The sequence below is a fragment of the Hippocampus zosterae genome, chromosome 5, assembly GCF_025434085.1.
Source record: "Hippocampus zosterae strain Florida chromosome 5, ASM2543408v3, whole genome shotgun sequence".
Taxonomy (NCBI): Eukaryota; Metazoa; Chordata; class Actinopteri; order Syngnathiformes; family Syngnathidae; genus Hippocampus; species Hippocampus zosterae.
Window position 1 is genome coordinate 15,058,612 of NC_067455.1, and position 23,825 is coordinate 15,082,436.

The window sequence follows — 23,825 nt, forward strand, 5'->3', positions numbered from 1 at the left end:
TAGAAATCACTGATGCAGACACACATTGCCCTTCTGAATGGCATATGCTGATGTCAGCAGGTGAGCACCGCTGGACTGCACTGCTCAGTGTACATGGATCGGTGTGTGTGTGTGTGTGTGTGTGTGTGTGTGTGTGTGTGTGATGTTTTCCAGGAGAGAGACGAGACTACTTTCAAGAGGACTTTCATGAATATTACATCGTTTCACATACCCACATACTGTAGCTCTATGTGGATATCCCTACCAACCATCAACACACATATGCATACTTGCACGCACACTGATAATCTGTGAGTGAACCATTTATTGAAACAATTTGACTCCCTCTGTTAGGAAATAATAAATAAATAAGTAAATAAATAAATTTAGAAAATAAATAAATAAAGAGGGGGGGGGGGAACAAATATAAACAGGAGGGAAAAACCCCCCCAAATGTCTTGAACTAACTACTGCATGGAAGTCTCTTGCAGGTTGTAATAATAATCATCATAATAATAATCATAATAAAGACAATTTAGTAATGCATTTAGTAATATTTATGAATTAAAGGTTAGGTTCAGCAACAGGTGGATTTTCTTTTTTCTGAAATGTCATCACTATAAATCTGTCACAAGTGTGGTTTTGGAGGAGGACCCCGAAAAGCAGGCAAGAGGGAGGAGCAGGGTGAACTTGACAATCTGTATTAACAAAATGCTGAGAAAACTAAATCCAGAATAAACGAAGTCCTGGAAACAACAAGAATCCAGAGTAACAAACAAAACCCAATGGCAGAAGAAAAACAGTCGCAGAAACACAGTCTGTAATAGAAACAGCAACAATGACCCGACACCAAGTGGTCGGGCTGGGAGTCTTTTTTAACAGAAGACCTCCTAATGACATGATGACCAACAGGTGCTGCTGTTGGAGGAGCCCTACAGAGCCACCTGTTGGTCCCAAACAAATCAACCGTGACAAAATCACAACATGTGGTAAAATCCATATTGCGCAAGCTTTTAAAGGTCAAAATTAAACATCTCAGAAACCTGGTATGGTTGAAAAAAAAGTGAAGATTTTTTTAACATTTGTATTTAGGTTCACATAAAGTCATCTCTGATTAAAATATGCTGTTGACCAACATTTGGAGTTTTAGAATTGAGTGACATTTCACAACATATTTCGAGTCCTTCATTCGTCATCAGTCAACGTCCTGAGTACCCATCTGTCATCATCGGTATGTCATTTTTCTCAAACTAAACTGTAATCGTCAGTCGGTGAGGCCATCGTATTACTTTAACCGCGCTCCCGTCCTTTCCGTATATCAGGACACCAGTACGTCAGTAAACAAAAACAATTGAAAATAAAATATTAGGCTTAAACAAGGATGGTAGATTTGTGTTATCATAGCAAAGAGAAATGATGTCATCAGTTCTTCAACCTTAGCCAGTAATAGAGGGCCGGCCATTATATTCCCGGGAGAAATCCCAATGAAAACAGGAGAACTCACTCTCACACATATACTGTAGGCAATTAAATGAAATCTGGTTTACCTCAGTAATTTCCTTTAAAAAGTATTTTCAATAGTGATTGCACTGGAATAACATGTTGCTGTTAGCTACATAATTGTCAGCAAGGCCAGTCAAAATGAATGGGACTTGTTCAAAAGTTGATGTTCATGTTGTATTACAGTAAGTTGTATTGTGTGCATGTTGTGGAATCTCTGGTATGACAGTGCCATATTTTAAAAATTGTTCCTGATGGATTTCCGAGACATGACATCCAGTACCTCTCCAGACACCGGCTGCATTTCACCTTGGCATCTGCCATGTTCGCTTCTGTTTCCCTCTCATACATCTTTATTAGTTCAGAACTGATGTGGACACTGCGGGATGTCACTTGATGAGAGGCGCCATGTCAGTGAGACTGATTTATTCTCAGCATTTGCTGTGCGGCCGTGCCAAGTGACCCAGTCCAACCTGCTGCCGGCACCATCCCCTCACACACACCCGCACTCGCACACACAGACACGCATCTCCCAGCATCATGAAAAGCTCTGCTTACACTCAGAATAGGAGCCATCCAGTGAAGGTGCAGTAATTTTATACGCCAAACATTCACTGAGTCATTTCACAGATACCTCCTGTCGCTCTAATTTCGCCCATGATGAAATGAGGGATTTCACATGCGGTCGGCAAAAGACAAGATTCAGCTGACATTCTCACAATGAGTTACAGCGGCACGAACAAAAAACACTTGTGATTTTTCTTGTAATCCTTGCACCACAAGTTGGTTCATGCAGACAGCAAGTTTCAAATGTTTGACAGAACGCAGTGGCTATCCTCTCACAGAAATTATGGAAGCATTTCAACTTAGATCATTTTACTCAAATCTATTTGAGTGAGGACTGTTCTAGTCAATGAACATTAAAAAAAACACCCCTAACGTATGTTCTTTCAAAAATGTCTTCCATGAAGATAACATGGGTTATTTTGGGCCCAGTTCCTCCATTTAAACCACCATCAGCAAACACTGTACCCAATTATGGCTCTAAAGATTATCCTGACTGATATTTTACTCAGCAAGGTGTATTTAGAGTCTTGAAAACGATCATGCTAAAAACAGGAAATATGAGGTATGATATATGTCAGCCTTATACAATTTTGAGGATTGGTTGTGATGTGGAACGGAATGGTCGCTAATCAATAAGTTCAGAGATTAGAGCAACTAAATATAAGGTTTTTGTATGTGCCCCAAGTAATTCACAACAATACAAACAACAACAGGAAGTGTCATTTCCACATATGCTCACAGTTGGTCTAAAATGTGTTACTTCTTGTAGTACTCAATCGAAAGTCTGGATAATGGCTACTATTTACCCCGATTCCTGGTACAGTGATCCTGAGTACAAAGTGTTTACTTAGCACCCCAAGTACCACCATACTGACCAAACAAAATAAATGAATAAATAAACAAGATTGGTTGAAGAAGATAGAAGATTGAAGATATTTATGATAAAAATAGTGGGCTCCGTGTTGAATGGATTAACCATTCCTTAATTTGTTTTCACATCATTACACTGTAAAACGAGATGACCGCAACAAAATGTGACAGTACTGAATAGGCCATAAGAAAACCGCAGTGTGACACGGTCCATCGTGGAACAGGGAGCATACAATACAGATTTACTCGGCATCTCATGTATTTTTCATATTCTGCCAAATTTGATGAATGTTTTATCTCGTTTTGCCATGTTTTGTCACATGCTGGCAGCAAGTTAAGATGTATGGTTGCCGGTTCATCATATTCAATCGCAGCACATCACAATGTGTGAAAGTTTATAGACTCTGACCAATATAGTTTTACTACGGTCTGACATGGCACGCACAGTGAAGGACAACATATAAAACCGGGCGCAGCAGGGGAGCTTCATTCGAGTCTGCAGTGGTCACAAAAAAAAAAAAAAAAACTCCAAGGGTGCCAGACATCCATGTTCCATCTGTGGAAAGCCTTGACAGAACGTGAAAAATGTGTCAGACCTCGATTAGAATGTGAGAAACATGATGGACACCAGCAGAACGTGATGGAACATTCTGGCATCCGTGGTAGACAGCGAGCCAAGCTGTAGTATGCCCTTGAGCCTCCGGGACTCAGCAGTCCCTTCCCCCGACAGCCCGTCACAGATATTGCGATTGACCATGAGCATACTTAAAACTTGAGTAGACCAAAGTCGCTCACACGATGTTTTGGGCTCTGGAAAGATCATGCAAACCTTGCATGATGGACTGTGAGTTTCATGTGGATGACATCTGACCAATCTGACTGGATGTTTAATACTTATTAGGATATCCTGCCAATTGCTTTTATTGTGAAAGTCATTTAAAATAAAAGTGAATTGAATGAAAAATGTGTACATTTGTGTCACATCACTGATAATAATAGGGCAAGATATTTTCAGTCTTTGGGGCTGCACATTTTTTAAACCACAATCCTTTTCATTATGTAGTAGAGTAGTCCTGTTTTATGTACAGGATGAAAGAAGAAAAAAACATTCTGAACGTCATTATGTTTGGGCTTAATAACAAAAACATTTGTAGTAATAATAATAATAATAATAATAATAATGGCAACAACAATAACAACAGTAGAATTTACTTCATTAACAAATGGAAATACTCTCTCATGTGAGGTAATTTACCTTTTAGATCACAACTATTTCATGTATGGTGCACGCCATTGGCAGGACATTGGCAGACAACTTTGCATGAAGTGTCCCAGCTCGATTACACTGCGCACCTAAGTTGTACGGGCCTTTATACAGTCACGCCATTGATTTCAGAAAGTCACTGTCCTGAGATGCAATTTGTTGGCAGCTAGCAGTGACAGATACAAAAGCAAGAGCGGGTGTCACCTTTTAATTGTAAATGTCTGGCAGAATGGGTGTTGTTTTAATATCCTGTATAGATTTTTATGTAATACACTTGTGCAAGTCTGCCCTGAGCAAGAATCAATTCAGCCCAAAGGATTCCCCCACCCCCCTTTTGTGAAAAGCCAATCTTGTTTTAATGATGCATGAAGAAATATTCAAGCATTGACATTTCACTGTCAGGTTTCTTTAGAAAAATCAATTAAGATAATACAGCTTTGACCCAGTTATCCAGTTAATGCTTATTAGGGATGTAATATGATTTACTGTCAGCATTTATAATTCTTTGCATCTCATCCCATTAGCCATGCGACTGTTTCATAGAGTGGCGTACTACAGTCGCTTCTAGGAAACTGGAGTTGCTGATAAAATGGAGTGGAAAGGAGTAATGACATTGATTGGGATTGGTGGGCAGGTTAAATGTGAGCCCCGGAGGCATTCACTCTCGCGTTCCCTCTCCTGTTGTAGCTTTTACCTTTTCTTTCTTTTTTTTTTTTTACTAACAGTTACATGATGGGGAACAGATCGTTGCCCAGAAGCAAAATTACACATTGGTCAACATCACAAGTACCAGACGAGGACATTTCCTGTCATTTATCTGAGTTACATGCATATACTGTTGCTTGAACTTGAGTCTTTGACTCTGCATGTCACATACAACATCAAAGAAAATCCGGTATTGCTTTTTCAATCAAACATATTGTTCTTTCAGAAATCTGTCTTGACCCACATATGCAAATCATTTCAGCTCAGGGGTTTCACTCATTTTAAGTGATGACAGCTTTTGAGTCGTGTTCAAAAAGAATCGGACAGTTCCAAAGAGAATTACATATGGAAGATCGTTGATGGCTACCATTGAAGAAACATGTCGCACCTTTTCACACAATGGTGAATATTTTCCTTTTATCTAAAATACAAGCATTTTAGTTGACATACTGGAGAGACATGCAAGACGCGCTCTTGAGTCACTGACTCTGTACCCTCTTCAAAGTGCAGGTATTTCAAAGCTGACAAAGGTGAAAGCAGCGTTGTGGCATTGTACTTTGTAACACTGATGGAATGGAACTGCTCTAACATTTTTTGCTTGGGAAAAATGAAGATGATTTGATGATACGAAATGCATATAAAACAGACACACTTGATAAGTTGCGTCTAAATGTTTAGAGTAATTAACATTTTGATCCGTTTTTACTGATCATTGATTTTATCTTGTCAACAAGTCAAGTCAAGTCAACAGTATTTATAGAGCACTTTCAAACAGCCATCGCTGCATACAAAGTGCTGTATATGGAGCAATTTAACATGTACAATAAACAGTAAGACAAACCCTTGTGGGAAGGGTGTCGGTCGAATTTGATTTGGTTTCGTTTTGTTCTGATATTTAACCTTTTTTTTCGACAAAATGACTGCTGTGAAAAAAGAGTCATCGGAACTACAAAAACTTTGTCAAGAGTGCAATTATAACACATTCAAAGCAATGCAATGTGCAATGTGCTTGAACACTTTGTTTCACTATGCATGCCTACATGAATGTACACATGCTGTATGTGGGCAGCTAGCAGCCTTTGTAGATTTATAGATTTGTTTATTTCTGTGTGAAAAAAAATTGCTCCCTCAGCTTCCTCATACCTTAGTTTCTCTCTCTGATAAAAGGGTATTGAAATTTTGGAAAAACAAACAACCCTTCGTAAATATCTGGTGAACACGGTGACCTAATAAAGAATATCTGGATATTGTCCAAAAGGTATCTGTAGAGCCATAAATCAAAATTAATGTGTCACATGATGTATATTTTGTGCAAACATGGCACAAGCATCGCCACAAAACAAGAAGCTTTGCTAAGCTGAACATAAACATTTGAGAACGTGAAGCTAATTGTGGTTAAATAAAAACAAAAAAGCAGTGGCAAAGTGAATAAAACATGCCTGCTGTTTTAATTTAAGCAACACGCTCTGTTACAATGGTTACAATGAAGTCAGAAGACACATTTTTGTTTTCAACCTGTGTGAGCAAATCTTGATAAACACTTAAAAGTAACTCCTGTTTCACTGCTGAGGTCTTTTTTTCCCCCTCCTACTTGCATATTCCAAACAAACCCTCATCTCTCTCTTTCCTAACTAAATCCACTGACACAAAGGCATCATCTGCCTGTGTATACAGAACAGCAGCAGCCACTTTGGATCCTGAATCTCAATGGGCTCATAGTGCTTCCGACGTCCATCTGTTCCCAACCAGCCAGCGAGTCCTAAGCGGCATACTTTGATCCCCATTTTTTCCCAAAACCTATCTGGATTTGCCTGCCCCCGAAGAGTCATTGTGAGGTTGCCCTGGAGTATAAACTCGACATTCTGAGTGTGGGCGGCAACCTTCGTAATCCCCAAAGCACAGATGACAACATATTGCTATTTGGTAGCATTAAAGACTTGAGCCCATTGTTCATTGTTGGTTCATAAAAGCACATGATTTTTATTTAGAGTATAGTGAGCAGATCACTCACCAGATACTTTTCTTTTTTTAAAATGTCTTTTTTTGTTTAAACCAATGTATTTTTTTATGCCATGCACACTACAAAAACAAATATGACTTCTCATGTTAACACAACGCGCCCGTGATGTGACATGCATGCGCACAAAGCACGGTGTGGCGTGACGTGCACAAAAAATAAATAAATGATGGAGCCGTCTACTTAAGATGACGTCAAGTCATTGCCGCATGTAAGAAATGAAACGTCTGTGTCGAATTACTACTATCACCACAAATATGCACTTTATGCTTCGAGTGGGATAAAACGGAAGTAAAATGTTAAGACAACAAAGGTTATTCAAAACAACTTTGTAGATTCACACACGATGTCAAGTCTTCCAAATACCGGGCTTTTGATGACCATATAGGTCAGATGTGAGCGGATGAACGCTCATACTGCAGATGCATAGGATACATAGGTGATTTATATCATATGCAAAAGAAGCCTAGGTGAATTTTGAAAAATCAATGCATATATATGTAACGTATTTAAAGCACAAAAACTGCAGCATACAGTACCGGTATCTGAACAAAATACGGTTACCCAAACTTCCGTTGTGATGAATCGATCATTAGTGTAATCACGTAGTCGAAATTTTAATGCATAGGTTTTTATTCCGGGTGAGAGAATGTCCATTTGACAAAAGTCCATAGATGGAAATACTTACTGTATGTTGGAATTGTGTTGTCATGTGAATGTAGCCTCTGTGTCCAAAATGTTACCATACGTATCCATTCATTCTAAATACACAAGTGAAGTGGAATTTTTTTTTTAACTGGCTAAAAAAAAATTCTTGACATCTTCACATTTTTCTCTGTTGTGTGACATGGCAGCACCATTAGCATTGGTCATTAGTGGCAGGCACATCCGCAGAGTGTCAGATACAGAGGCTTGTACGCACAGCCTATTTGGTTACCTGTGTGACAGGCTTGTTCAGGACACCAGAAACAGCTGTCCTGGCCTGTGTGAGCCGAAATAATTAGGCCCGTCATCACTGTGCTCTGATTTCCCCTTCAGCCCGCTCAACAAAATGCTAATATTTTGCTTTCATTGTCACATTCACCTTGACATGGATATTGCCTCGGTGCATAACTGGATGAGATGACTCGAAATTTGCATTGTTCGTTCTAATAAATTTGCTTCCTCTGTACCTCGTGGCAGGACCCATCAGATAAGTCTCCCAGAGTGTCATCAATCATGGCCCAAGCTGACAGACGACTTTTGCCTTCATTTGTTACACCGAGGAACATGCTTAATTATTTGTACTGTAATTAGTTGGGAAAATGTCAGGAAATGTCAACTCTCTGTTCGCTGTGGAAGGGCTGCGCTTGAAAGCCACAATGACTGAAGTGTCATTAATGCCACGTAACAAGACGAGGATCAGCTGCGGGAGCAGAGAGAGAAAGATAGGGGGAGGTGGCTTCTTAGAATGTAATCATGGGGTGAGTTAGAGGGAGACACAAATCAGCCCTGCTAGCTTGCATGATAGGCATCTTATTAGCCAACACGTCAGCCAGCTGCATGTTTCAACCACATCTTGTTCCCCTCTGCTTTTCTTCCACTGGCACGAATAAATAAATAAATAAATAAATAAATAAATAAAGCAGCAAGTGGGGAAAAGAAATGAAGTCAAGTAAACAATTCCGGCATTTCCCGCTTGCTGTCAAACCGGCCATAGTTTGCAGTGGTATATTGCCTGTCAAAAGGAGGCATTATGCCAAACACAAATTCAATGAAGGTTGGCGCCATCCTTCCCAAGTGTTGCACTTTTACAATACAATTAATAACAAGTCAACCTGCACCCTGAGAGATGGTATCACGTAGCGGGGTTACTCTCAGCCAACACTGTAATAGTGTCAGTCCTTTCTCCTCCAGCCAAGATCATAATTATACCCCATCTATTTTCTTTCATTAAACAAGACATGCATGTATTGCTTTTATTAAATAAATAAAAGTCGTGAAGTAATCTTCACATCATTTCAACATGCTCTTAAATATTACATTCAGATGGACGCATGTGAAATGCAGTGCACCTTTTCCCATAACATATGGCTTTTCGCGACAATTGCTTAATGCCTCACGACTGGCCATTCGAGCAGGTATCCAAACAGACAAGGTAATTTACACTTGTTTGAAAGGGGAGAAGGAGACGAAGACAAATAGGAATCCCATAAGGGACACCTTTTGTTTTGGATGAAAATATTTAGCATCATGGGTTCCCAAGGGTGCTTCAGTGGCCATTCGTCTTTTCAAGGCCTCGCAGTGGGAGCGTGGCAGAACAAGGCTCAGCCCACTACCTTGCCCACCGACTGGCACTGATGGTCATCCAAGAGGCTCCTTAATTAGCCTGCAATCTGGCAACGACCCGTATTCCTGAGATGTGGCAGCCCTGTTTAAATATGATGCCAGATGCAATCCCACCTTCAGCGTGTCATCTCATTGTCCTCGAGAGCCAGAGGGAGAGAGAGCAACATACCACAACGCAGCATGTGTTATGGGATGTTGGGCTTATTGTTTTGGGTTTATTCTCTTTTTCCTTGTTTCTCTTTCACTTTGTGTCCTTCACAGAGTGTTCTATTTTGTGCCCTCCGAGATCCAGCTGTGAATCAGATCTCACACAAGAAACCTGGCGTGACCTTGACCTAGTGAATAGGATTCCCGTAAAGGAAAGCTATTCCACTGCAGGCAGGAGTAGTGTACGTTCAGACTATGGATGGGCACAAATAAAAATGGACCGTCTTTCTCAAAATATTTAAGCCTGACCATTCACAATCTGAATATTCATGCCTGGCCCAAATAAAATAAAAACGCAAGGAAGTTTTAACTGGTAGCTGGTGTCCCTCTGACACAAAAGGCCGCAAATACCAGAAGTAAAAATATGCATTTACGATGCACATAAATGCATGAAGTACCAAAGGTCATTTTGAAATAAAAGTGTCCAATCGTCTTCCGCAAAGTGACAATGGTGCAATGATGCATGCCTGCAACACCAACCACTCTGAATGAAGTCGATATTGAGACTTATTGGCATCATTGAGAGGGCGATGACCGCAGTTGATCGTGTTGAGAAACAATAGAGTGGTGAGAGGACATGATTCCTGATTGTGTGTGTGTGTGTGTGTGTGTGAATGAAGAGGTTTCCCCCAGAGTTACCTGTTGTATCCTCCCTGCCAGCAAACTCTTAAACCACTGGCAGGCAGCAAGAGAAACACTGAGCCGGAGGATCTTGAAAGTGAATACTTCACTGTTTGTCTTCTTGAACAGGACTCCGTTGAGGTGCTCCAAGATGTTGTTTGGGGTTACTTGTGTTCATGACGTATCAACTGCATTTTGCAGATGCAGATGCAGTCTGTGCCTTGCTATTCTGTGCATAATGGTGCAGAGCAGTCTGCTAAATTAGCAAACAGGTGAGCGAGCCCTACACACGCACAAAAATCAGGCTAGCATTTCTGCAAGCACGGTTTACGAGTATAGAGCCCTAAGAGTTAATAGTAAGAATTTGTTTGAATATAATTACAGTAGATTAAAGGTGTGGGTTTTCCCCCCCAATTCTGTGGTGCCCCCTGAAGTGAACGGTGCAGTTACCGTTGGCCTGTAATACTGAATGGGTCCGTCTGTGAAATGCATGCACATTTCTCCACCTCATACTACTTCCCTGCAGGCAAACAACATAGGGATAAAGAATCTCAAAATCGGGCAGCATATTCTGAAAACATTAAATCCAACTGAGTTTGACCTCCTTTTATGCAGGGATAGTGTAATACTTGATATTGGACTAATCTGCGATTCAATATGTTGAGCAAGAGCAGGCATTATCTAAAATGGTGTAAACATGTCCCAGAGCCTTCTAAGATTCCCTTCTTATAATAGTTTAACTTCCCACCATATAAATACTGGATATGCTGTAATACTAACGGCCGCCTATGTTCAGCTTGTTTGCTCATGTGCTTCCTCGAGGATTTACGCCATTACCGACCACAAATTTGAGTTGCTACGCTCAAGCAATGGCTGATAATCTCAGAGGACTAAAGACTTTTTATAGAGGCCAGTCAGGAAGGCTCTTTTTCCACGCCATGGATTTATTTTTCCTAAATCCACTGATGCATCACGGGTGTCCACTGACAATATAAAGTCACAAGTATATCTTTTCCATACAACTTAAGTCATGTATTTTGGCTGTGGAGTGAGGATGCACTTGAATATACAGTATGAACATGACGAGACTAGACAGAAATGTAGTCGAAAAATGCATAACAAAATGTTTTATGTTTGAAGTGGACCAAACCAGCAATGTGATTGTTGTGCAAATTAAAATGAAAACGTCTTACCACATGCCACTACACATTTGTTTTTGTTTTTCTAGGGTTTATTTTTTTGTTGCAAAATTAAAGCAGTTGGGCCATTTAAGTTAGTTCAAGTCCATTATATTTTTGTCTTAATTCAACATTTTTACAGCATTTCTTTTTTTTAATTTTGCATACCACAGCACACAATTTGTCACAAATTACCACCGAAGAATGGCGATTTATTCAAACACTAGAAAACAACGAAGGAGGCACCGAATATGAAATTTAATAACATTGACTAAATTTCTTTTTGTGACATGCTTCAAAATTTCAACAACTCTTGGAACATTAATCCTTTACTCTGTAATACATGATGATGCACATTTCAAGAGGCAAATAACAAACATAATTGCCTGGCTTTCTGTTGCCTGCATGCTTTTATAATCACACCTTGAAGCACTCGGAGACCCCCCCGCCCCCCGTCCCCACCAGCCCCTCTCCTTCCATAATCATTAAAGGCAAACTTGTAATTTGCTAAAGAGAATCATGTGTTCTCAACTTCATTCAAATGGCATGGTGGCACTGTATTAAAGTGGGCATCTGTGTTCTCACGGTATTAATCTCTTCAAGCACATTCCAGCTGCTGTGATGTGTGAGGGGGAGATAAGTCTTAAACAGTCTAAAGCTAAGCAAACCAGACAACTCTATTATTGGCTTCATAATTGCTTAATTAAACTTTTGTCACTAATCATTATGAGGGCAATAGAGCTGTTATTCAGGCTTTCTGTCTGGGGGGTGGGGGGGTTGGAATCAATAAACGGTGTTGGGGAGCTGATCTCCCCCCAACACCCTCCTCCCCATGTCTCTCTTTCACTCCCCTGCCTCTGTCATTCTTTTTGTCCTGCGCAAATGAAATTCTTAGCTGCCGGTTAGTGATCTGTAGGTCTGGAGCTCGACTGATATGAGCTGCCATCACCATTTGAATTGAGGGGTATTCAGTAGCACATGAATATGAACAAATGGCAAACATAAATCTCTTGCATGAAGTACACCTTCTCTCCCTTTATTATGGAACAATTGACCCATCTAAAATGAATTCTAATGCCAGGAAAGCATTTAGATTTAAATTACACCATGGGTCCCGCGGACCTGAGAAATGACAGCATAAAAAAGATTAATATGCTAATTATTTTTCTCCCCCTCCTTTTTCCGCTTTTTGACATTTGCGTGGGTTTATTGTGAGCCTTGTAAATAAGATGACTGTTTTGTCACGGAAGTGCGTTTTTGTAGTGTGCTTTAGATCACAAACATGCATCTATCCATGGCATTATCTTCTATTATATTATTCTACACCTTAATAATAGCTTACGACAGTCTTCCTCTGCCTCTTGAAGCGCTTTGTAAAACGTATGTGTACGCATGCATTAAATAATTATCTCTCACTACTGATTATAAGTCCATCAAATGCCGGACAAAAAGCCCATAATGCAGATTGGTGGTTTCTCCCCCACCTCGCACGACATATCTAATGTCCCTCCAGAGTAGTTAGAAGCCCCCTTAAACGGCCAATACCGGAGCCACTGTTTGTTCCAAGGTTCTGCCAAATGATCACAGTTTAAATTATGTTGTGTTTCACATCCTTTAATTGGCCTGGCTTTGAAAATCCAACTTTTCTCTTTGAATGCGTTGCCATAGGCAGCCAACTGGCAGGAGCGAAATGGGGGCAAAAGCCTCATTTCATAATTTGTAGGCACTTTAAAGTTGGCGAAGGCTCCGCGGCAAATTGAAAACTGTCCAAAATGTACGAAAGGGGGAAAAAAGCTTTGTTTTACCATGAGAATACGTGATGACATCATGCACAAAATGTCCCTTATTTTGAAATCAGAGCAAGCATTTTCTATATTGGGGAAACGACGAAGGCTCTGTTTATACGTGACACTGTATGCAATGAACAAAAATAGAATTTTTACAAGAACGGTGAGCAAATTTTACTCTAAAATAAAGCGGTTCAGATAATCGATGGATGGATGGAAATGAAGCGCACGCGGGAGTCTACGTTGCATCATTTTGAATTGCCAGTTTCCTTTAAAACAGAACCTTGCAAAATGTCTTTGACAGATTTGGATTTATGTTTTAAGCACCACTTTGGAATTATTGTTGTTGAATTCTGCAATTTATTCAAAGCAGACAATTGTTTCTACCCAATAATTTGGCAATTATGGTGTGGTCAATTAAAACATCACCTCACAATAGATGTTACTGTAGATAATCTGACAAAAATGCGACATGAAGTCCACTTATCTGACATCTTTAATTGTATCAAGAAGTTGACTTGAAGAAAGACAACAAAATGTCAATGCTGGTCAATAAATTAGGCAAGGACAAGGAAAAAAAAGAAGTAAATAAATACAGTGTCTCAAATATTTAAGACGTGTGCTCTAGCCTACCTGTGGACCATAAAAATAACTCTGGACTTCAGTTTGGAACATGCATAATTGTATTCAACATCCATAATGAGAAATATGAATTAGACTGAGCTGGAGGGAAAAAAGAAACACCAAAAAATATCATTGAACAAATTAACTTTCTTCAAGCAGTGAATAGGATTTGTTTCTGCAGCTCAGCTGCGAGTGAGACACTGTGTTAATGAATTACTTTGGAAAGCATCTGAGAGAGACTTAATTACAGCGCCTGCAGTTCTTGCATTATTATGCCATATATCCCCAGCTGAATACAATTCAGCAGCTAGATAAACAAATTTCATGGCAGCCTTTATGGTCCTACTTTGTGGCCAACCAATGATACCAGTGTTAATTCGCAGAGCTACATGAAGCATGGCAGGCATGAAAACGTGGCATCAAAAGTGAAAGTTGTCACTTTCATCTCATTAACACGAGGAGGGAGAAAAGTGAAATGTAAATACAAACTTGGTTGCCTCGGCAGTTTATTAGTTGATGGAGTGAACAAAGCACAGCGGTGACCGATTTAAAATTGTTGTACTGGACTAGAACTCAATTCTGGGACATCACGCAAGAGATTGGTTTATTTTATGTTCTGAGATCTAAAGCAAAATGTTGCCCGATGTGTTTCAATTCAAAAGCTGTATGAAAAGCAAGATAGAATTAATCGGTTTTGATTAACTGCCCATCAAGGCGGAATTAGCGACAGCATACATTGCTGTGGTGTATCTTTGTATGTACAGTATTTGATTGGATTCAAATTGGAGTCGTTTTGACTGAGTGTGAATATGTCTGCGCTTTTCGACAGCTGCGATTCAATCACAGATTCCTTTGCCCCTGTATGTTTAATGAATGGGGGTATTATTACAACACTGGCGACAGTACCCACACCTTGGGGCTCCCAGCCATGTTTTACGCCCGTTATTTCCTGTCTGGAAACTTCATAGGTGTTGTATATGTTTTTGAGTCAAATAATACAACTATTTCGTGGACAACTGTATTTTACTAAGATCCAACATAATCGCAGGGAAATATAATACCGCAGGAGGAACAAGATACTGTATTTGTCGATTGTTCTACATGTGGAATTTACTGTTGTGAATGTTTTCATGAGTGGGTTTGTAAAAGAACTGTGTATGTTAAGTTTGAAATTAAAGTGATACACGTTAAATATATTAATAATAACGGGGCACAAACACACACACACCCACACACACACACACACACACACACACACACACACACATTGTCACGTTTGCGAGGTGGTGGTGAACCCCAAAAAGCAGGCACGAGGAAGGAGCCGGGTGTACTTAAAAGATTGTAGTGAAACAGAGAAAACTAAATCCAAAACAAACAAAGTCAAAAGTATCAAACAAAACACATGACTGAAGAGAAAGCATAACAATGACCAAAACCTGACTGAAACAAACATGAAAGTAGCATACAAACAGCCACAAACAATGACGCGGTGGCCAGGAGTCCTTCTATAGCCACTAATTACCTAACGACCAACAGGTGTGCAGCTGAAGGGAAAAGCCCCACAGTGCCACCTGTTGGTCACGAAACCAAAACATGACACACATAGCCCCAATCATGCAATGACTACTTTGTCTCCTCTCTCACCCTTCAGCATCCTTTTAACACTTGGAAAGTGAAACATATAATTGCCAGCGCGAAAGTAAGTTTCCACAGGAGTTTCAGCTTGGTAGGCTAGTGCAGGGGTCTGGAACCTTTTTGACTAAGAGAGCCATAAAAGCAAAATATTTGGAAATGTTTTTCAGTGAGAGCCATACAAAAATATATATATATATTGCAACAAAAATGTCAGTATAATAAGCCTCTGAATGTATTCTTTAAAATAATTTTGTGATAATACTCACCATTAATGTGAATGGTTTTCCGTTCCTCACGATTGCTACAAATCCAGCAAAACTATCGCAATGAAAGTCATCTTGCCGGGTCCATACGTGAAGTTACTGCTGGCTAGCTTGCACACTGCTGAGTAGCTTGCACGCTTCCTTTCGACCGTCTCTCGCACAGTGTTTTAATGCAAACGTAGCATGGGTCGTGTCAAAATGCCGCTCTGCATTCGACCGTCTCATCGATGGTATTTTGTCATTGCAAATCAGACACGCCACAGAACCTGTTCCTTCCACAAAGGCGAATCCTTCGGTCCGTTTGTCCCGAAGTCTACCAAACATGTAATCTTTTTTCTTTTCGCCATCTTATTCGCTAAGGATTAGCTTTGAGCTAATGGCCGAGCAGATTGATTCAAAAGGGGGCATATACCTTTCCAAAGCAACGGCAACGTTGGCCAGTATCATCCAATCAAAATGGCTCCTGGAGCCAACTGCAGCCCGAACGAGGAAAAGAGCAGTGAAAAATCGATCGATGGATGCATTAATAAACAAGCGAGAATATTTTTTTATCTGCGAGCCAGATGCAATCATCAAAAGAGCCAAACGTGGCTCGCGAGCCATAGGTTCCCGACCACTGGCCTAGTGTATTAAAATATTAATACAATGTTTGTAAAAACTGAAAGGCATGTATTAGTGGACATTTCGGGCATGACAGATGAATTACATCTGGCACCGTCTGCATTTGTTATATGCAGTAGAAAAAGAAACGCTGTCCCTAAATGAGGGTTAAGTAATAGCTGTGGCTAGTGGTCGACCCACCATGATATATGCATGATATATGTGTTTCCAGATGTCAAGATGCAGTGCCCCTGCGATTGACTGGGGAGCTGCCCAGGGTGTGTCCTGCCTCTTGTCAGTCAGGAGAATTGTGGTCCGCTACCCATAACTCCAACAACGATGTCCAGTATAGAAATTGATGGAATGATGTGGTGCCATTTGAAACCGCAACAAATTCCAACCGCTCATTACTGTATAAATACTGTGAATGGAATACCCCTTTTGTACTGCCAGTCAAAATTAAATCTTGTTATGATTATTGTTATTAAAAATAGAACATGCCGTACAACTCATGGAGTGAATATGCAGAATGTTCAAGTGTTCCTATTGTTGTCAGTTTGTTCTGTACTTAAAAACTGGCATATATTGATTTATACTTTTTTTCTGTAATGCCAACATTGATTCACATAAATCATCTTGCTTATGTCCAGGATCACCAACCAAGTAGACTTGTACGGCTTTATTCTTTGTAACCACACATTCCTCGACAACCAATACAAGCCGGCAGCAGTCCCACTGCAAGCAGCCTGATCCAAGGCCTGGCCCAGTGTTGAGCTATTAGCGCCAGTGGCAAGCCAGCCACAATACACGCAGGAGTTGGAACTATAGCCCCATTGCAGTGTGGGGTCAGCAACTCAGCCATATTGTTAAGATGATTGTTATGCCAGCCTTCTGTCATGGCTGATGTGGCTGGACCACTTGGCTTGGTCATGACAGCCTGGCTCCTCGCTGCCTTGAAAGCAGCTTTGCTGTAGGCAGCTCAGAGGCCTTAAAACCCTTATTGTCTATCTTTTCCCCAGCAAGCCCTTTTCTCTCTGCACTCCCCTGCACAGAATGATCGAGAGTAAAAGAGATGTGGAAAGACGGAGAGAAAGAAGAGAGAGGGAGCCAAGAGCTCCCTCTCTCTTCTGCTTGATCCAACGTATCATGATCGACATCGGCTTTCATGACCGCTATCGGCTGCATCCCACGGCGTTGTTCACCCCCCTTTTTTTTCTGGCATGCTTGCATTTAAGCAGAATTTTGACGCCACAGTGGGGAATTCCGCCGATTAAGAGAGACATATTTTTGTACACTCCCTTCTTGGCACTCCCTTCTTGGCACTTTATTATTTTTTAATTATGAAACACTTCATCAAGACAAGAAGACACAGATGAGTTCTTCTTTTCTTGCCTCAAACTGTTTAACTATCTAGCTGTGAGTCAATGAGGTTGCATGTTGAACCATTTAAGTTTATGCTTGCAAATAAAACTGTAAAATCACATTTTTTTTTCATTGAACAAAAAAAAAATATGAGTGCTTTTTGCGGCCGGCCATTTATCCTTTAATTCTTGAAATAAAACAATGAGAAAAAAATGTGGTTGCTGGATTGTAGTTGAACCTGTTACTCATTGACTAATTGAAACAATATACTTCATGGAGATTGTGTGTAAACAACTTCTTGAAATAACATAACAATGTCTCTGCATATGTTGAAGTTGTAGTTAAATGTAGTGTGATGCATATGTACACTGTATGTAGTTCCCAAAAGTAACTTCAAATACAAATACGCCCCCTAAAATATGAAACTACATCAGAGCGATGCTGCCGGAAAAGCCAAAAATACAAGCCTGTGAAAACTGACATATATCAATACGTTGTACATTCCACGCCGAGGCTTGATCAAAACGGAACCTAATAATATCCATCTCTTGACACCCCAAAATAGGATGCTCATGCTCTCTGCACTGCCTGTTTTCCATTTGTTCTTGAACATCCTTTTCCTGTTCATCCATATGGTCATCTTCTAAATTTCCACATTGACTTCCAACAATCCTCAGCATGTATTGTATTGTATTGTATTGTAACCATGAGCTCCAAATGATTTTGATTGCACAAACATTTGCACAGTACGAAGTGCAATCGCATACGTGTGTCCTAATGTGTGCTCTTAAACGCAAGGATTCTCGGAGAGTAATTCATTTCAGGGCCCCTCTGCTCTCTTCAGCTGCCGCCTGCCTTCCCCATTAATTAGCCAAGTGTGGCTGCTACCTCTCGCTGCTCAGTTTGGGAGCGACACTTGACACAGCAGACATCAGAGAGATTTTTCAGGAGGCTCTCCCAGCGCCCCAACAGCTCTTAATTAACCACTTAGGTATCCCCACTTGTTCCCCCGACTAGCACTTTCCAAATGGGAAGGAGGTTGTGTGCCATGGATCTAAACACTGGGGGAAGTGCGCTATCAAAAGATCTGGATAAATGAAGGCTTGTGTAAATTATTTTTAATGATTCCCTCCTGGCACATCATTATGTTTGTAGTTACACACAGACACTTCTGAGACAGCTCATCCTCACTAAGGTCATCAGCAGGACCAACAGTAACTAGCTGCTAGTCTGTAAATGGCTTATTAATTAGTGCTGTGGTTTTACATAGCTGTGAGCTCTGATATATAGTGCAGGGATTGTAATTGTGCGGAATTGAAAATGATGATGACGACGATGACTACGGAGATGATAACCCATCTCCAGGCTATTTATGCAAATTGCCTCCTCATATTAGAAAATCATTACCTATCCAAACAGTGCAACACTCGGCCTTTGTGAATTACAATGATGGATTTTATGATAATTGCGATATCATTTTCGTCCTCTCCCTCTGTCTCTTTTTTTTTCTGCTCTGAGTTTGAAAACCATTTGGCCATTGTGAGCGCTATTAATTCCACATTAGTTAAAGCTGAATGGATGGTTTTATTCATTCTTCTCTTAATTTAGATTGTAAATGATCATCATCGTGTAGAAAAGATCACGTGGTCCTTTTTTGTCTTTGGTTAGATAGTCATTTGTTTTATTTAAAATCCCTTGCATTACTTGTTTTGAGAAATGCTTTTGCTTACCAGTTAGTGACCTCTAAATATATAAATAGCAATTGTTTTTAACCTGACCTTTTCAAAACTATTAGCACAATTCTTCATCACAATGAATCACATACTATTTTAATTAATCTTGTATTTTTAATCATATTTTTACACAATTGATACAATGACGTGTGTATGAAGTTAACATAGGAGTTACCACGTGCAAGCAAAAATGTTTTAACCACTGTATTAAGAAAACCATAAGGATGAGAATGAAATTATTCATTCCTAATAATTTTTACATTTTTAATAAACATTTCTCTTAATTCAAAATATAGAAATCAAAACAGTGGTGGATTAGTGGAACGATGTGATCCACTTATTTTGAAGCAGCAATTCTTTTTAAGCAATTTCCAGCTTTTCTCTCCAGCATTGAGAGACATGGAGAGGCTTGAGTTAATTACCCGCCAAGCTGAGCTCTATCAAGTGCTTTGTAGTTCAGCATTCAAATCTCACTGGAAGTCCTCGGAGAGGGCAAAGCAACTTTACATTCATGAGGAGAGCAAATACTACACAAGTGCTCCATAACCTTGATGAAATGTGCATTTCACCTTAGGCTATGAAAAATGAACATAAAAACCCGGAATCATTACATTAAAACAGGTTCGCTCCCTGACAACTTTGAAACAGCACCACGGCAGATCAAAAACGCCCGACTTCACAGTTATTTTATTCATGCTCATCTTTTCACTGAAAGTTTGGGCTTTAACAGACAGGCCGGTCTGTCGGTCTGTCGGGGTGCAAACGAAAGAACACAGTTTGTTCAACAAAGTAAAAACATATTTGCCTGCTTTGCCTCCCTTGCTCTACTTATCGTTTTGCTTAATTCGGCCCCACCACTTCCCTGTCAAAGGCGTTTTGCATGCTGAGAGCATGCGGGCTGCAATCAACATCTGTTAATTTCTGCCTATTACCCGGCATTGTCGTAACATACAATCACGATGTTTTGTTTGCACGGCTGAACTGAGACTTATGACCCTAATCCATCATCTGCTTGTCATAGTTTTATGTGTTGTCTGCACGGTTCCCCACAGTCCAAAGCAAGCATATTACAAAGCCCTGTCTAAGTTATTGGCCAGCTGCTTGAGCTGTGCCCAGCTGAAGAGGTCATTGTGTTTCTCTCCCCACTTCCCTCGCAGAATTTAAAACTGTAGCAAAGGCGATGCCAAGCATAATATAAACCTTATGTCCAGAGCAGACAGCGTTTGAAATCGCTCGGTCGGAATACAGGGCCTGCATCTTTCACATAACAAAATTTTGTGTGTAATTGCAACCAAATCAAGGTTATTACGACACTCAGTGGATTTAGTGGCCAAACATGAACGTGCCACATAACCATTTTTTGTCATTGTCCTTTACACGCACATGCCACAAAGGACAATTTCAGATTCAGAGTTTTTGTCTCCGCAAATTACAACAAAAGGATCAGCAACTTTACAAGAAATTCAAATTAAATGGTCAGCCTGTCCAGTTGTCATGTCACCCATTGCGGTGGCTCTTGATTTAATGCCGTATCAAACATGAGAGTCAATGCAAAACAAACTTTATATATAAACATGTCAATGATAAATTAAATTAAGCAAAAAGTTCTCACGCTGATGTACCAGGACAATTCAATTCGAACTCATGACTGTATGAGTACCGGTACATGCCATGCTCAATTAAGACACAAGCTGCCGCTGCTATTAACACTACACGGTGACATGGTGGATGCTGCACTCGACTGCAAATTTAAGCCCGTGATAATATCACAAAGTATAGTCCAAACTGAAAGGGTCTATTTCTGTAAAAGGTTAGCCTTTTGAGTCATGTCACTGCTGACTGGCTCAACCGAGTGTTGATGGACGCAGGCAGTAATTCTCCTTGTTGAGAAAAAAAAAGTCCCCTGCTCATTCTGCAGGTAAACGGCCTTAAACGGAGCAGACTTTTGCCCCCACTGGAAAAGGATTTGCTCACTCTCTTTTGCAATTTCAAAAAACATTGAGTTCCCCCGATGAATGTTTCTTTCTCCATTTTTTTTTAATTTAAAGGAATGAATCCAGAATCTTGTCTGCCTAACTTGATATGAGATTTCTGGTCCCACAGTAATGTAGAATGATTTTTTTCTTTTTTTTATAGGGGGGTGGGGAGAGAAAGCAGTCTACTCTTCCGAGTCACTTGAAAACATGCATATGGTAAACATTGGCTGTGAAAAAATTAGCGCCATGCACAAATCTTTTCATTTTAGAGATGATGACAAATTCGAACAACAGAAGTATTCATGATATATTTCTGGAGGAAAATATTGCATGTATTAAAAAGCAGTATTTGTTTGCGACATGTTTGATATTTTCGTACCATACTTGAAGGACTAGCAATTGTTTTAAAGGCACCACTGAAGAAATTTTGCAAGGACCTCGTGCAGGCGCAGCATTGCTCAATCTGATGATCATTTTATTACAACTATGAATGAAAAAATAAAGAAAACAAAAATCATCTGCCTTTATAATTCAATCAATTTTAAGTTTTAATAGTTATAATAGTGCGTAAAAGACATTCTTGTGAATGTCTTCTCCTTGAAAAGGATAGGACAATATCTTCACACGTTCTGTCCATTTGGAGCAATGTGGTTTCAGAATCAGAATCAGAATCAGAATCAGAATCATCTTTATTGGCCAAGTATGTAGAACACACAAGGAATTTGTCTCCGGTATAACACGCTGCACTAGTATCATCGTAAACAACAAAATCATTGAACAATTTTAGAGTAACCACTAGTTTTGAAGTACCATTTTGTGGTGCAAGAAGAGTGACTGTCAGTGACTGTTTAAGGAGTTAATGGCTAGCGGGAAGAAGGTTTACATACGTGTTTCCTTCCCCAGCAGATTTCTGGTCATCGATGTGAAATTAATCTGAGGGAAAATAAACAGCGGGGCCCCAACAACTAATACAGTTAATTGTCTTCGTGCTTTTCTGGCGAGCCCCTCACCAACAGCTGGTCATACTGGCTCATGGCACCACTTCAGCCAGCCTTTGAGATAATAACTTTTGCATCTGCCAAAGAAGTGCCTGTGACTGCCCACAAAATTTACAACTCACAAGTGGAAACAGAGACTCCGACAGAATTTTCTATGCACGGTTCTTTGAATTTTATTAATGTAATGCAAACACAGTCGCACCAACACATTAAATTGTTGATGTTATGCGAATACACTCTGGAATTGCAGATCCTCATTAACATTATTTGCATGTTAATCTGCATCTTTTTAATTAGTGATATTATTTATGCACATAATTTTCACTCGGTGATGCCAACTTGCAGGCACATTAATTAATCTACAGAGATGCCAAACTGTTTTCCCTCTCTTTTTATTTGTTTACACCGTGTTCTGGATTCAAGGGGAAGTTGAGGGGGGAAAAAGAATAAATCACTAAAAATGAATAAAAGTAGAAAGACAAGATGACATAAAAGTCCTTTTTGTTTTCATAATTTATATTGTATATAACCAAATGTCACATGCGTAATTGTGTCTCCCCCATTCCTCTTCTCTTCCCTCCAGATCGGTTATTCAGTTATACTACCTTGATGTATTATTAAAATCCGTAATGGACTCCGGAGGTTTCCGTTGCCTCTCTTCTTCATTTATAGAATATAGTAAATGTTATTCTAATCTCCCTACAACACTGTCATGCATAGACAATGAGCCCCCAAATCCAACCCCACCACCTTCCCAGCAGCCCACTGTGAGATCCGTCCACCTCGACACTCGGCACCGGAGAAACACTCCGGTGCGGGCCTCCAGTGCTTCAAATGAGACCTCTGTGATGATACTTTATGCAAAGCACAGCCAATAACAATGATGTTTGGATGACGATGTAGTAGAATCAGAATCATCTTTAATGGCCAAGTATGTAGAACACACAAGGAATATGTATCCGGTAGTACAGCCTAGTGGTATCCTACCACTACAGTGCTGGTAAACTTTGTTCATTCTATAGACCATGAGGGCCTCTATCGAGAATGAACATTTGAACCAGCTGTGTTGGAGGAGGGACGCATCGAACACATACAACATCGGGGGTGTCCCTTCGCCTATTGCCCGAATAGGGCCCGCACCCCCGCAACCCTTGTGAGGATGAATCGGATCAGAAAATGGATAGATAGATGGATGGATATCTGTGTGTTAAAAAAATAATTATGTTTTCAGACTAATCTGTCAAATGTTACTCCATTTCTGGATTAATGGTCAAAAGCATAGGTTAAAATCAGCTGTCCTGCATCTTTTTCAAGTCTCCCTGCTGCAACACACCTGATTCAAATCAACAAATTCAATATCAGGCTTGCACAGAGCTTGCTGATGATCTGATCATTTGAATCAGGTGTGTTGCAACAGGGAGACTTGGAAAACATGCAGGGCAGCGGCCCTCCAGGGCCTGAGTTTGACACCTATGACATACAGGAAAGGGGGCCTTGAGGACCCAAGATGGTGACCCCTGCCACAGACTGTGTGGTCATTGAGTCACTTGCAAAAATGACCCCTTTTCACTTGTTGCACAGATTTGGTCCCCCTCAAACTCACCCGTCAAT